The 14921-nt window shown below is 58.6% G+C and overlaps 1 long non-coding RNA gene across 1 annotated transcript in view; it reads right to left on the bottom strand.

The window, feature by feature from the left end:
• LOC129212930 (uncharacterized) overlaps positions 1-5729 on the bottom strand; it is a 54678-nt gene extending 48949 nt beyond the window's left edge. The window contains exon 1 of the long non-coding RNA XR_008579320.1: positions 5645-5729. This is a non-coding gene — a long non-coding RNA (uncharacterized LOC129212930). The remainder of the gene's footprint in view (positions 1-5644) is intronic.
• Positions 5730-14921: the final 9192 nt, after the last annotated feature.

Genomic DNA, 14921 nt, shown 5'->3' on the forward strand with positions numbered 1-14921 from the left:
TGGTGCTAGCCCCAGGGGTGCAACAGCAGGAAATTCTCCAGGTGACATTTGGTTTTGTTCTCCCCTAAACCGACAACAAAAGAGAATTTAATTCTCTCTCCAAGCAGCAATTCTAGGAGGGAAGAGAAACTGTTTAGGAAGCTCCTAACAAACATCTGCTTTCTCAGATAGGAGATATCCCCCTGCCAGCAGTGGGAGTGCGGACAGGGACAGCTGCCAAGTGCATGGGGACACCACCACCCCATTGTCCCTGCGGGGGACATGGGAGTTCACACCGCCCTGATATATGGGACTCCATCCTCACCCTGCTCCACCAGCCACCCCAGGGACCCACGGTGCCTGGCTGGGCTTCTCCCACCAAACCACCTTTCTCATCCTTTCTGCAGCTCTGGGTAGGGTCCAAAAACATGCAGAGAGGAGATGTGAAGGACAGGAGATGCATGCAGGAGGCAGGAGCAGCCACAGGGCGTCTCGGCGTCCCCTCCCCGAGGAGTGCAGCTGAGAAGCAGTGGCTGCCATGGGCCGGATGCAAAGGAGTGTTTTATTTCTTTTAGATAAAAGAGAAACATCAGTAGAATGAGAAAAAGGAGTGTTGAGTTTTTTTCAGGCTGTCATGTGATAAAATACAGAGGAGACAGAAAGGTAGTGAACAGCCCCAAGCAGTCAAAAAATGAGAAACTTTGTGTTAGAAATCTCAAGATTTGCTTTTCTGGAATAAAATGCATTTGGGGGTCACTCACCCAACAGTTTGGGCTGGGGATTGAAGCCTCTGGAAAGGTTTTGGGATCCATTGCCCCCCCCCCAATCTAAAACTTACATTTCCATGCCAAACCATCTTAAAACCAAGGAGAAGCACTCCCTTCCAGCCTGAAGGAGATGACCATGGGGACGGTATCACGCAGTGCCAAGGTGCCCTCCTGGCCTGACCCAAGCCCTTCTCGCCCAGCGTTTCCCCACTGCTCACGAATGCCAAGGCTGGAGGTGCAGGGCCAGGCTGACCCTGGCCACCGTGGGATAGTGGCCATGGGACCACAAGCATGGTTGTGGCACTGGGATGGTGGCTGTGGGACCAGACCACAGAGGGGACAAAGCCACTAGAGGGCACAAGTATGACAGAAACGTCCCCAAATCAAGGGCTCTCCCGCTCCCCCAGGGACCCAGAGGTCCCAACCCCCCCCCCCCCCCATCACCTCCCATCTCCAAAAAGTCCACCCTTAGCTTGAGGTCCTGATGGCCCCAGAGCTTCAGTGTCCCCAGGCACTGGGGTGGCATGCTGCACCTGGAGCTGCCGGTGCTGCATAACAGAGACATTTGTGTCTGTCCAGCCACGGACACCCAATGTCCTGGCTCTGCTAGGAGAGCATCATCCCAGACAGCCCAAGACCTGCAGCCCAGGGTGGCAGCAGCTCGTGCAGCATGCAGGCAGTGCATCCAGCTTGCTACCCTACAGCTTGGGGGCTACACAGCCCCACAACACCCACCCAGCACCAGCCTGACCCCACACACCAGCCTTCTCACACCCAGAAAATGAGCTGAAGGGGACCCCCAGACCCTGCCCCTCCCTAGCAACACACCTTCTCCCGGTAGCACGAGACCCCGTTGCACAGGGCTGGCTGCAGAGAGCCAGGTACCCCCGGCCAGGCGGCGAGACGCGGTCCTGCCAGGGAGCCATTTGGCCATCACCAAGGGCTGCATCCAGCGTCCTTTCGTCCTTTTCTCCTCCTTTCTCCCCTAGTGCGTCCTCCAGGCAGGTGCTCCCCTCCCCGTGCCTGCAGCCGGCACCACTTTCATTAAGGCTCTGCCACCAAACCAAACACCATTTGTCAGGGAGATGGATGCCAGAGGCAGCTCTGCTGGAACAGATGCCCCCGTGTGTCCCCTAGCAAACACACATTGCAACAGCTGCCTCCCCGGTGTGCCCCACACACACACACACATCTGTGCACGCTGCCCATGTGGGTTTGCTGTCCTCAATGCAGGAGGGGGTGCTGGGTTGCAGGCTACCATCTCCCCAGCTCTATTCCTGCTCCCAGCCCAATGGTCACCCTTGGGACTTCTCCCAACAGGCGTCTGAGCCGCTCTCAGCACTGGGGCTGCCCTGTCACAGCCCAGCCACCCACTGTGGGCAGGGCTGGCAGGGTGCTGCCACCCCGGTGGTGTTTGCACAGCTGCCGGGGCCGCACGCTCCCAGCCTGATCTGCTCTCCCTGCTTCCAGCTCCCCGCCAGCAGGAACCCAGAGCCGCTGAAGGCAGAGGCAGCAACGCCCTCCGACCCCAGGCACATAGGGACTGATGCTGATTAAATGCAGCACCAGCGCTGATAATTAATTTTTTGGAGGATGAATTACTTGGGAAAGCTCCAGAGCAAATGTTCTTCCTTTCCACACACTCATCGCGACTACTTGGGCATCCCCAGATGAACACCCGCAGCTGTGCCCTGCCTGGGCTCGGGGTCCCTGCCGGGGTCGAGATCCCTGCTGGGGTCAGGATCCCTGCTGGGATCCGTGTCTCTGCTGGGGCTGTTTCCTGGGGCCATGCAGATGCAGGCGGGGCAAGCAGACGCGCTGGCACTGTCCATGTCCCAGCAGTCAGGAGAACCTCAGGGCTGACCATGGGCTTTGACCGAACCCTCTCCAGGGGCTCCTTATGCCCCTGACTCAGCCCACATTAGGGAGATACCAGTCCCCCATGGAACCTCCCCAGGGATCTGTGTGGAGGGCGTTCACTTGCCCTCTCCCCAGGCGCTGCCCATCGTCCATGGGGTGGGTGATGGATGCGGCTGTCCCCACTCCAGAGCTGTGGGGCTGGGAGCTCGTCCCCTCCAGCCCCCATCTCCTGCAGCAGCACGTGGGGCGTCTCGCCATAGCACAGCTCCCTCCAGGCACTGGCACAAGGCCGCGCTGGATGCAAATACGTAGCGAGAAGCACCTGCGGACAGCACTATTACGCAGGGCTCTCCATCCCTTTTGCTCAATGGGAGGCATTTTTCTGTTTCATTTCCCTTACCCTTGGAGCTGAAACTGCCTTTCTGCAGCAAAACGCACCAAGCCAAAGAAATCCTTCTCCCTTTTCAGCTTAGAAACCTTCTCCCTCCTCCACCAGCAGAAATGCCCACCCCACAGGCCACACCTTCCCTGGGGTATGTCATATTGCCAGAGGGACAAGTGGTCCCCATCCCGTGTCCTCCCGCTGGCACCACATTCCCAGGCTGTGCCAACTCTGGGCTGTGTTTGGGTCATTCATCCTCATTCCCCAGGCTGAAACATGCAGCCATCCCGTTCTGCGGGAGAGCCGGGCACCCCATAACCCCCCCGAGCACAGCAGAAGGGCCAAAGCCCCCTTCCCCGGGCAGGAGATGGGTGCCAGCACCCATGAGCAGGATGATGGGACTGATGTGGGGGACAGCAGCGAGGGTACGGGGGACACCTTGGCGACAACAGGGACAGAGGTACCAAGGGGGCTGCAGGGTTTTGTTCTCTCTATGTATAGATCTTGCAAGTATTTGCAAATAACGGAGAAGGCAAAGCGTGCCCTCAGCTCACCTCCCCTGTCCCTCCCCGAGGGCGCTTCACTTGCTTGGCCTACTTCAAGGTTGAGCTAAGTCCATTGTTCGTTACTGGGTAATTAAGCTCTTGATTAACAGGCCAGTTTCCCCTCAGAGCCCTGCCAGCATCTCTTGGTCCCTCCGGCAGCTGCTCCCTGGTGGGGCGGATGCTGTGGGGCTGGGGGAGCGCTCCCCTCCCCGGGATGGCTCCGAGGTGTTTCTCCCACCTCCTCTGTGCTCTCTCCCTGCCAGCCTGGCTCCGGGGCACCATGACCCAGCCTGGAGGCAGGAGCCTGCTGCAAAAAGGCACCCATAGCACAGGCAAGGCTGACACATGTCTGGGCTCAGCATGATACCTGGGGAGTTGGGCCAAACAGGGGTGACACATCCCCACCATGAGTGATGCATAAGACTGAAAACTCCAAGCCTAGAAAACATCCTAGCTTATAAGCTTTAAAAAAAAAATCGATATTCAAGATATTCCTGCCTAAAGAAAAAAATCTCTCAGCAATCTTCACTGCCAGCAGGTCCCCTCTGCCCCCTTCTCCCCACTTCAGGACTGAGCAGGGAAAGGAGACAGCGGTGCCATGTCCTGACCCCCAGCTGGCTGGACTGTGGGGGACAATACGGGGACCCTGCCCCAGGCTCCCCACCAGCCTCCAAACAGTGGAGAACCGCAGCAAACCAGCCGTGATGAGCCACTGTCCTCGGTGAGATGGCAGGGGCTGCCCTGCAGCGCTCCGGCTTTCGTGCATTCATCACACGTCCTTTCCCCTTAACCGTGAAGACAGGCTTATCCTCCTCCCGGGGCAGAGCCACCATCCCGGTCCCGGTGGGGTTTGGGGACACGGGGGGGTTGGCACCGAGCATTCCCCATCCCACTGCCGGGCCAGGGTGGCTGGGTGGGAGGAGAGAGGTGAATTTGGCTAATCCAAGTGGAAGCTAATTGTGTTTCATTGAGGTTTTATCTCTGCAACTGGCAACACGCTCCTCCAGGAGATTTAGTGGGAAGTTGTCTGGTCCCTGCCAAGAAGGCTGTTTTTTTTAGAGAAAGCACATTATGCATCAAAGTTGAAATTCAAATCCCTTTTGCTCCATTCCCAGAGTATATTTATGATGCTCCAGATATTCCTCGGCACATTGTGGATTGCAGGAAGCCCCCAGCCTGCCCTCCGACACCGCTGCAGGAGCCCAGGACCAGCTCAAAGAGCTGACTGAACTTTTTCTTTATTTTCTCCTTTGGTTAAACTGTTGTTAGGTGAGTGGGAGGCCGGGGGGCAGGCAGGCCAGCTGCAGGCAGGGAAGGAGCCACTGCCCGTGCATAGCTCCAGGGCTGGTGAACCCCCCCTCAGCCCACCCAGGGCTTCTCCGCTCCATCCCAGCCCTGCTGCAGTTTATACACTTCCCTGCCCGCCCAACCCCCCCCCCGAGCCCCGAGTCCCCCCATCCCCTAAACCAGCTGCAGTCCGGTGTCTGCAGGCACATCCTGGATGAGGTTGGCAGCAAATTGAGTGTTTTTTCCTAAAGATGCTCCAGTTCTCCTCCCTTCGCGCGGGGGGGGGGAGGTTAGCAGGTTGCAAGAACAACCATGCCAGGAGGTGATTCAGCCCAGCCCGAAGCCTGCAGCCCCAGGGAGGGTGGGCAAGGGGGCAGGGGGGGAGATAAGGGGGGACGACAATGCAGGACTGCAGCCTTCTCTCAGCCAAACCCTTTTGGGTGTAAACCCACCCAGTTTGCTGCGGGCAGGCCCGGAGGGGGGCAGGCAGAGGCTCCTTCACACACCCCCGACAGCCCGTCTCAATGCGTCAGGACAGGCCCAGCATCTGCAGTCGCTGGAAAATTACACTCCATTTCCAAAAGGTAAAGCAAAGTGTAAATCTCTCTCTCTCAGACACACATTTGTTCCTCTGCAGCGAGAAAAGTGGCGAAAGCTTTAATTTCCAAGCTGGGAGGGAGAGACGATGATACATCAGCAGCACCCTGGGCGCAGAGGAAGAAAACATCAATTCTGGGATTACACCAGTGGCCACTGAGATTTCTCCCTCCCTGGCTGTAACCCAGAAATATTGCAGATTTCCCTGCCGGCCCCGTGGCTCTTACCTCTCTGTTGTGTTTAGGAGAAATTCGGATGCCTTCTCAGTGACGAGGATGATTATCGCACGAGTGTTTGCCCAGAAGTGCTGGGATGGGGGGGAGGCAGTGATTCCTCCCCCTCCAGCTGGATTTTGCATTCAGAGCTGGCCGGCCACGGCACTTGGCTCTCCCCGGAGGATCCCTTCATAAGAGGGAGCAAATTCCACTTACCTATCAAGGGGAGATTTGCATTTTAAATATCCCAACTCCAAATGTCACCCAGTCTGATCCCCTAAGCTGAACAAATGCACTGGAGCAGGGAGGGGGCCGGGGGCGGCTCACCGATGGGCACTGCTGGAAAGAAAGGAAAAACCCAAGGTTAAAAGCGTGCACGGATGTTTAATCCGGGCTGAGGTTGAGGATAGGAGCAAACACGTCAGTGACCTTCCCCCTCTCCCAGCCTCTGTCGGGCAGGACATGAGGGAACAGGTATTGGAGGCTTCAACCATTAAGGATCAGGGATTTTGTGTTTGAGATTTTGTTTACACAATAAGACTTAAGTGATTGCTGCATGGAGTGTAGGTGGATTCTCCCTGATGCCTGCAGAGGGATTAGTGCCTATAAGGCAGCCAGAATGAGCTAAAAATTGGAGAGATCAAAGTGCAGAAAGAGGAATCCCACGTTCTCAGTGATGGGAGGGGAGAAAGAGACCAGTGGTCAAGCCTGAGACAATTGTGGCTGCTGGTCCTGGAGAGCCCGGGGAAAGGCATGGACTGTTCCTCACCTTGCAGCTGCAGGGATGCCAGGAGACATCTCGGGGAGCAGCCGCACCCCAGGTGTTTTCCGTCCTCTCCTGGGGCTGCAAAACCTCCCAGGTCAGCTCTAGCCCCCAGGAGAGGGATGATCCCAGCCCTTTCTGAGCTCCCCGCTGCCATGGGGCCATCTCTGGGGAGCACAGCAGAAGGGGGGTGTCCAGCCTGGACCCCCCACTGCAGCAGGGGGGCACAGGGGGAGGCTCAGTACCATGCCCTGCAGGGAGGGGACCCCAGTCCCACTGCACCTACCGGGTCCCACACGACCAAGGTGACACTGCCCTGTGTCAGCCTATGCTGCATGAGAAGGGGATGTGCTCTCCTGGCCCTGGGCGGGGGCTCTGCTGAAGCCCCCGCCTCGTGGCTTCCCCACCTGCCTCTGCCACCCAGCCAAGCCAATGAGCCTTCTCCTCCTTACCTTATTAAAGCCATGAGCTGATTCTATTAAAATAGGGCACCATCCACCATCCCCAAAAGGCGGTTGGGATGAATGTTTAAGGCATGAAGTTTTCTCACCCCTGGGTGCCTTGTTAGCCACTCCAGCCCCCCTGCACACAGGGCACTGCCTCCTTCCAGCTCCCTCACTGCCACATGCAGCAGCTGCCTGTACCTAGGGACAGGTAAATGCACCCAGGATGGGAGCATGGTGCATCTGCCAGCCCTGCACTACAGCATCTTGGCCCCAGGAACCAGGAGCCCAGCAGGACCACACACATGCCCAGGCAGGGCAGGATCCGAGCTGCCTCTGGTGCAGGGAGCTTGGGGGGGCGGGGGGGGGGGGTGTCTCTGGCCACCGCATCCCACAGCAGCAGGGCTCACATATCTGCAGGCAGCCCCTTTTCCTCCTTGGCACCTGCAGTGACCGAGTTTGCTCTATCACTTAGTTTTTTGAGAAGCAGAGGGTGCATGTGCCCACCCACGCAGCTGCCCCGCATTCCCGAGCCTCTACCGCACTCCGGCACGGGACACAAGTTTTATCCTCACCCCCAGCGCAAAACCCGCAGGCAGTCAGGCGCTCCTTCACCGCAAATGAGTCTGAAACGCTTCGGAGAAGGACTAATTCCCTCCCTCCTTAATGCATGGAAGCTTCTTACGCTAAATCTATACAGACACAATTAGCATTATTCATATTCCATATGCTCCGCTCCCTTGTGATGAATATTAATCTGTTCCTCGCTCCCAGGCATTAGAGATAACAGCATTGCACCGTGCTGCGCTGCGGTGGCAGAGACGGTCTGAAGGAGCTGCAGGTGGAGGCAGTTTCATTCCCATGTTGGGAAGGGAAGACTTTGCGTCTTTTTTGAGGGGGGGACTGGGTTCATGGCTGCAGGGCTGGGCTGAAGCAGGGCATCCTTTCTGCTCCCACTCCCAGCTGAACCTGGCTGCCCCGGGGCTGCCCCGGTCCCCCCAGGGCATGCAGTGGGGTCAGGCAGTGCGGAGCTCCGACCTTCCTTGCAGGTTTTAGAGGTGGGGTAGGACTCACGCAGACCGTCCTGCCTCTGCCAGCTCACATTTTCCAGCCTTTCTGAGCTGAAGGAGACAGGAGCTAAACTGCTGCCCCTGGGTGTTCCCCAGAGCACAAGCAGTCTGCCAGCAGCCCAGGGCATCCTCGCTGCAGCGCCCAGCCACAACTGCGGCACCTGGGTCCCAGTCCCAGCTCTGCTCCCACCTCTCTGCGCAGCAGCTCCCCTGCAAACAGGGCACAGGGCTGCAGCACTCACCGATGCTGCAAAAGGAGCGCAAGAAGGGGGCAGAGGAAACAATGCAGTGAATGCAGCTCATCCACACGACTGCTGCTGTCTTGCAGGGACGTGGGGGGGATTTATGATTCGAGGAGCTTTTGAAAACCAGGGTCCATCCCACACACAGGCAGGTCTGTGAGGACCATCCCCAGCTCTGTGTTCGTCCATCGGTCCTTGCCCTCCACGTATGGCTCCAGGCCAGGCCGGGGGTGCTGCGAGCGGGGGGCCTGGGGGCTGTGAATTGAAATGCCATACGCGTGGTGGGGGTGGAAAGGATACAGGCCAAGAGACACCGCGTCGCTATACATCCATTTGCATGCTTAATCCGCTGCTGGGGAGTATAGCGTCAGGTCCCCCATCTGCTCCGCATCTCGCATCATTAGCTGGCTGGTTTCCGAGGCGGCTCTGAGCAGAGGTGGGAGTCGAGCAGCGAGGGGAGAAGGGAGGCTGGTCCCAGCCCCCTGTGCCATCATGTGTCAGCAGCCTGGGGAGCTTGGGGGGATCTTGCCCCTTGCCAGGGCTGGTGGGCAGCACGTGGGGGGCAAGGGAGGGGTGTGGGTGGAGGGGGGTCAGTCCCTATGGCTCCCTGGAGTGATGCTGAGCTCCGAGCTCCCTGCGAGTCGGGGGTCCCACGGCAGCAGGTCCCCTGTGGGCAATGCGATGGGGATGGGGCATCTCTTCACCTCTTGCAGGTGCTGCCCACACTCCAGCTCTGCCCAGGGGGTGCCTGGGGCAGCGATAGTCCCTGTAGCCAGTCCCTCTCCGCTGGCAAGCCAGGAAGCACCCACAGCCGCCAGCCCATGCTCAAAGGAGAGCTCAGCTCTGCCACACAGTTCCAGCCACATCAACTATCCCCACTGCTACTAACCAGGGGTGATGGCACCGGGGCAGAGCCCCTTTAAATCCCTGCACTCACACACCGGGCTGGGACACCGTAAAGGGAAAAATAAGGCAAAGAAATGATTTTCTTCTCGCTGGCAAGCCTGGAGAGCTGCCCGTTCCTCAGCAGCGCGCTGCCAGCCCTCCCACGCACCGCGTGGTGGAGGACTGCAGAGGCCAGCGTGGGCTGGGGGATGCCGGGGGGGCCAGGGCGCAGAGGGGCCCCCCATGCTGGACACCCCTGTTCTCTGGGGCACCACAGGGGTAGCAGGACCCACGCGGCCCCTCTTGCCCTGGGGTACATGGCACATCCCTCTGCTCTGTTACATACCCCATCTGCACCATCCTCCAGGACTATTCCCGTCTCTGAGCTTTAAAAGGGCTCAAACTCACCCAAAATCTGTGCTGAACTCCCCAGGTCAGGGCTGCAAGGAGCTACCCCAGCCAGCTGTGCTGAGCAAATTGGGGTTTCTCAGCAAGTGGCAATGAAAAGGGGGTCAGAGGGATGGAGGGGCTGTATTGGGGGGACAGGGGGGAGGAAAGCCCTGCACCCCTCCAAGGTCACTCTCCCCCTCTGCTTTCACGCCTGGCTGGGTTCCTTCATTACTTAACCAAGCTGTAAATTGTCTAATTTGGAGCACATCATTTATCCCTGATGTGCACTTGAGCAGCCAGATTTTGTTTTCAGGTGTGTAATTAATTTTTTTAACGTGATTTCTCTCCTAGGAAACTGCAAACAAACAGTTCTGGCTTTCAGGGCTGGGCAGCTCGGGTGAACGTCAGGGCAGGGAATGGGCAGGCAAGGAGTGGGGGCCAGATCCTGGAGGATGTGAGGAGCTGGGGCTTTGCGGCAGCTCCCCGTGCTCCTGCTTTCCAGCCAGAGCCGCACCCTTCGGTGCAGGCCTCTGCCTCCTCCGACACCGCCATGCTCCCCGCAGGCACCAGAAAGGGCTTGTGAGGGGAAGCGAGCGACAACCGCTCTCCCTGTTTCCAACTCAATCTGCTGGGAATTACCATTTTTATTAAGATCTAACATGTCCTTGGCTGCTGGGAATGTGATTTGCTCCTGGAATGAGATTACAGCAGCTCCTGAGGAGCCCGTATGGGCATCCGCCTCACCATGATGATGCTCCCATCCCTGGTTGGAGGAGCTTCCACCCGGTTGCTCTCGGGCACGTCTGCCGCAGGGAGAGGTTGTGCTTGGGCACGGCATGGCGGGCATGCCTGTGGATGGATCACCCTGACTTCTTTCCCCTTGGCTGGGGTGTTTGCTGTTGAAGGATGATGCCGGGTTGTTTTTCAATTGCCCATCACCTCTCACAGGGCAGGCACAAGGGAGGATGGAGGAGAAGCAGTGACCAAGGGTGGGTAACTTCTTCCCTCGCTGCTCATCCCTGTGCCCAGCCAGGTGTGGGTGGGGGGCATGGGGGGACCCGAGCAATCCTCTTCCAATGAGCAGCACGGAGAATCACCTGCTGCGAATGTGCAAGCACATCTCTTCACCTCCCCTGCAGCCAGGGAAGTTGTTATATGATTTTTACTGGTGGTTTTCCAGATGAAAGGAGGTGGAAATCACCTCCATTAGCTGGCAGAGGCAGGCAGGAGGACCTATGGAGAGAGCATTTCTCGGCTGACTCTCTGCAGGTCCCGACCCCCTGCCCTGCAAGAGCCCTGGGCATAAGGTGGCAGTTTGGGGGCGCACGAGATGCTGCTGTGCCACCCCCATGCAGGGACTCAGGCCAGGCTGCAGAGCACCAGCCATCCCCAAACTCCCATAGCATTGGCCCCAAGGATGCTCTACTCTGCAGGCTCAGTCAGCAGCAAGGGTGGGGGGACTAGAGTTGGTGACACCCCTGGGACGGGTCCCCTGCACTTCTCCGATTGCTGTCCCACTAGCACAGCGGGTCCCACCAGCGGCAGCTGCCTGTAAAATAAAGCCACTGCTGCACCCCTGCAAAATGATCCTCCAGGAGTGGGTCTGGCAGCGCCACCCCCCAAGGAGCAGATGCCACCATGGTCACCATGACACAGGCAATGACCTCCAGAGGGGGGAATGCCACCACCTGGACCCCCAGGACCATGAGCCATACTCCTTGGGGATTTTTTCCTTACATGTTTAATTCTCTGTTGTGACTTCCAGGAAGGGACGTTGTGGTCCCTAGGGACCGTAGGAAGGGACTGAGCATTCTGCTCCCGCGTCCTGCTGCCCTTTGTGCTTTGAAACTGCCTTCCAAGGAGCTGCTTAGCATTCGGAGCAGGCGCCCGCACCATTTCAGGGCAAAAACTCTCATTTCCCTTCAAAAACACATTGATCTTCTGCAGTCTGCCATGAAGGGCATGTCCCTCCAAAACGGGAGAGTGGGCACATGGGGGCCTGGCATGGTTTTCCCAAGCGCAGATGGGATGAAGGGACCCTGCTCCACGCTCCACCCCGCAGTGGCACCGGAGCCCCTCAACCATCGCCACCGGGCTCTGCAAGCCCACAGGTTCAAAAGGAAAGGCATCAAAGCTCTGATTTCTTTGATTTCCCTTCACTCGTTTTTTTCCCAGAGGCGTTCAGCTCCCAGGTGCTGCCTGTGCAGGAGCAGGAATGAAAATCCCCGGGAACTGCTGCTGTCCCTGAGAAATTCCTGGCAGGGGTCCCGGCAGCCGAGGTGATGCCAGCTGTGTTTGGCCACTGGCAGGACCATGCGTAGGCTCCATTCCGGCTGCCCCTGGCGTCCCCTCCATCAACTTCTCACTGGGAACCAGCACCTTCTCCCGCGAGGTTTGGTGCCATGTGAGTGTTATAAGCTCATCTGCCTAAAGGGAACGGCTGATTTATCTGCCTTCCCTCTCCTGATAAGGGCCTGGCTGTGGGCTCGCCAGGCAGAGGAGGTAATACTTAAATAGCTTATTTTCTTATACTTCACGTGGGGATTATTATGCCTGACTTCAGTCCCCCCTTCTGCTGCCAGCATGGGAAAAATCCCCGTGGTGGCACCATCAGCAGCACTGCCACCAGGCAGGATGGGACCATGTACCCTGGCACCGCAGCCCGGGCCCTGGCTCCAGCTTTGTGGGCTTCCCTCTCCCATGCGTGCACAGCGGGTACATCCTCCCAGGCACCCACGGTGGCACAGGCAGAGCCATGGAGCCGAGTACCTCCTGCATTGCACGCACCGACGCAGCCACTGCCGGCTGCCATGAAGCGTGAAACCTGTCACTGCAGGCAGCAAATTTCCTGCACGCCACAAGCCCGGGGACCTTTGCTCCAAATTGTTTGCTTACGAGGAATCACAGTTACCCCAGGCAGGGACCGGTGTCAGCTGTCCCTGTGGCCTCGGCAGAGCTGCCGGTCCTTGGTGCCCAGTTGCAAAGCTCCAGGCTGCAGCACCCACCACGGATCTGGGAGGTTATAATCCTGCAAATGCAAAGGAGAAGCAGGACCCACTCCAGCCCGCCCATGGCCAGCTCCTCCCGGCCACTCTGGGGAAATGACAGGACTGGTGACTCCCATTAGCAGGGCGAAGGCTGGAGAGAAAAACGACTATTGATCGCCCCTGCGAGTTCAGCAGCGAGACACGCACAGCCCACGGCTGCAATCAATAGTGCCGGGGAGGTGTTCGCTCTTACTCTCGCTGTGGTTTGTGTCTCCATCTGGGGCTCTGGGAGGAAACCTGTGCCACACCATCACCCAGCCCAGCTCCTGCAAGGTACATCCTCTGCTGGGGTCTCCAAGCCGTTATTTCCATCCATAGGCAGCAGGAGAGCAGGGGTGCTCAACTCATCCATGGCAGGGGTGAGCAGGCAAAGAAGCCATTCCATGGCCGGAGCTTCTCCATCCCCTCGGCTCCCATGCTAGTGACCCAGAGACAGCCCCAGGGACCCTCTGCTGAAGGATGTGGTGGCAGGCAAGGCTTCCTCGGTGTCACACCACCCTCACACACTCAGCCCCTGCCCTGTGGGGTCCCTTCTCAGCCAGGCATGCCCCACGCACACAGGCTCCCGTCCCCAGGGCCGGCTGCCCTGGTGCTCCGCAGGACACCCAGTCTTGGAGTGACAGGAGGAACAGGATGAAAATCAGAGATTTCCATCCCTCCAGAAGAGAATGTCAGCAGGGAAGGCAGAACTACACTTCCCAGAGTGCTCCTGGCCCTGCCTGCCGCCCAGGGAAAGGCTGAGGGACCCAGCCACCAGCTCCTCCCTGCTCCTATATTATTCTCCTTATTATTTATTTGTGGTTTTTCTGCACTTAACTGTCTGCCTCGTCCACTTAATTGGGGGATTATTGCCACTACCTGCCCGTCCGCCAGAGCCCAACTCATTACTGGGGCTTATTTATTAGCAGCAAGGCAGCAGAAATGCACCCTGCAGCTCCCTCTCCTCTGGCGCAGGCAGCTGGAGGAAAGCGAGCAGGGGCCAGGGCAAGGCCAGTGACTGCAGGCTTGGCCGTGGTTTGGTCAAGGCTGGGTCAGAACCAGTCTCTGCCTGGGCATGGAGGCATCACAGCAGCCTCCTCCCATGTCTGGCATAACCCCGGGACACCGCTGCTCCTGGCAAAGCACAGGAGGAGCAGCAAGAGCCTGGCTGCTCCTTAAAAGTTCCCCCCGAGCTTGGGAAAGGTCAGTCGCACAGCGCTGTTCTTCCACTCGCAGCAAGGGACCCTGTCTTCTCAGCACAGCAGTGGCGGAGTGACAGCTGCATGGCAAGGCAATGCCAATGGCTCGCGGGAGCCCACTGCGGGGAGGAGAAGGGGTCGGTGCCCCCCAAGTCCAGGAGGAGCCAGCAGCACCCCGCGGCCCCTCTCCAAACTGCTGCTCCCGTTTCCAGGCAGGAGAATCCAGGAAGAATGTGGGACAGCGCGAGCGAGCCTGCATATTGAGCGCTTTGATAAATAAAACATGGCGAGAAGGCAATCAGAGCTGCCCACTTGGCTGCAGGCGGCTCTGTCTGCGGCGGTTGCATGGGGGGAATTCACAAGCGGTGCCACCCCGGCCATCAGGCTGCTGGCCCTGACGTTGCTCCTCTGCTCACATCCAAGTTTTGCTGCCTCAGCACCGAGTGGGATTGATTTATTCATTAGCCTCTCCATCCCGCGGCAGCCCTGCAAAAGAAGGAGCAGCACGATGAGCTGTTGTGCGATGTGACGAGCGGCACGGCAGGGAGCAGGGTGGGCTGACCCCAGAGGTGGCTACCAGCTGACCCGCATCCCACCTGACATTTCCCCGGGTGGGAAGTGTGAGCAGCAAACTCCCCCGGGGGCCTCGCTGCTGAGCCCTCCTCAGGCACTAAGGCATGGCTGTCCTGCACCCCCCTTTCAGGATGGAGAGGCAGGACCCCATTTTTTCAGGAGATTGAATCCCAATGGCTGAACCTATTGCAAAGACAAGTTGCAAAGCGAGGAGCTAACCCCAGAAGGCACCGATCCTGGAGCAACCCTGGGGCTCCGCAGGAGCCATTCTGTGCCCCCACAAACCCAAAGCAAAACCCAGGGAAAGGGGAGCTTCGTCTGCCTGCGGGGGAAGCGAGGGCAGCAGCCTGTGGGGAGAGGCTGGGCAGGGGGAGGACGAGTCCCAGCCCTCCAGGCCAGTGAGGATCTCAGGAGTCCTCTTGGCCATGCCCAGCTCTCCTCACCCCCCATCCTGAGAACAACCCACAAGAGACCCTGGGTAAGGGCTTCGTCAGGTGCAACGGGGGTCTCTGATTTGGGGAGCACCGCTGGCACCCTGAGACACCCGGAGATGCCCTGTCTAGAGAGCCCTCCTCTGGGGGGGGGGGCTGGCAGTGCCATGGAAAGGGAATCACTGACTCTGGGGTAGAGAAGTGCTGGGCCCTGGGGGGCGGAGGATGAATATTGGAGGGAATTGCTGGGTGGGGGGCACTGCAAGG

This window comes from Grus americana, chromosome 14 (assembly GCF_028858705.1).
Source record: "Grus americana isolate bGruAme1 chromosome 14, bGruAme1.mat, whole genome shotgun sequence".
NCBI lineage: Eukaryota > Metazoa > Chordata > Aves > Gruiformes > Gruidae > Grus > Grus americana.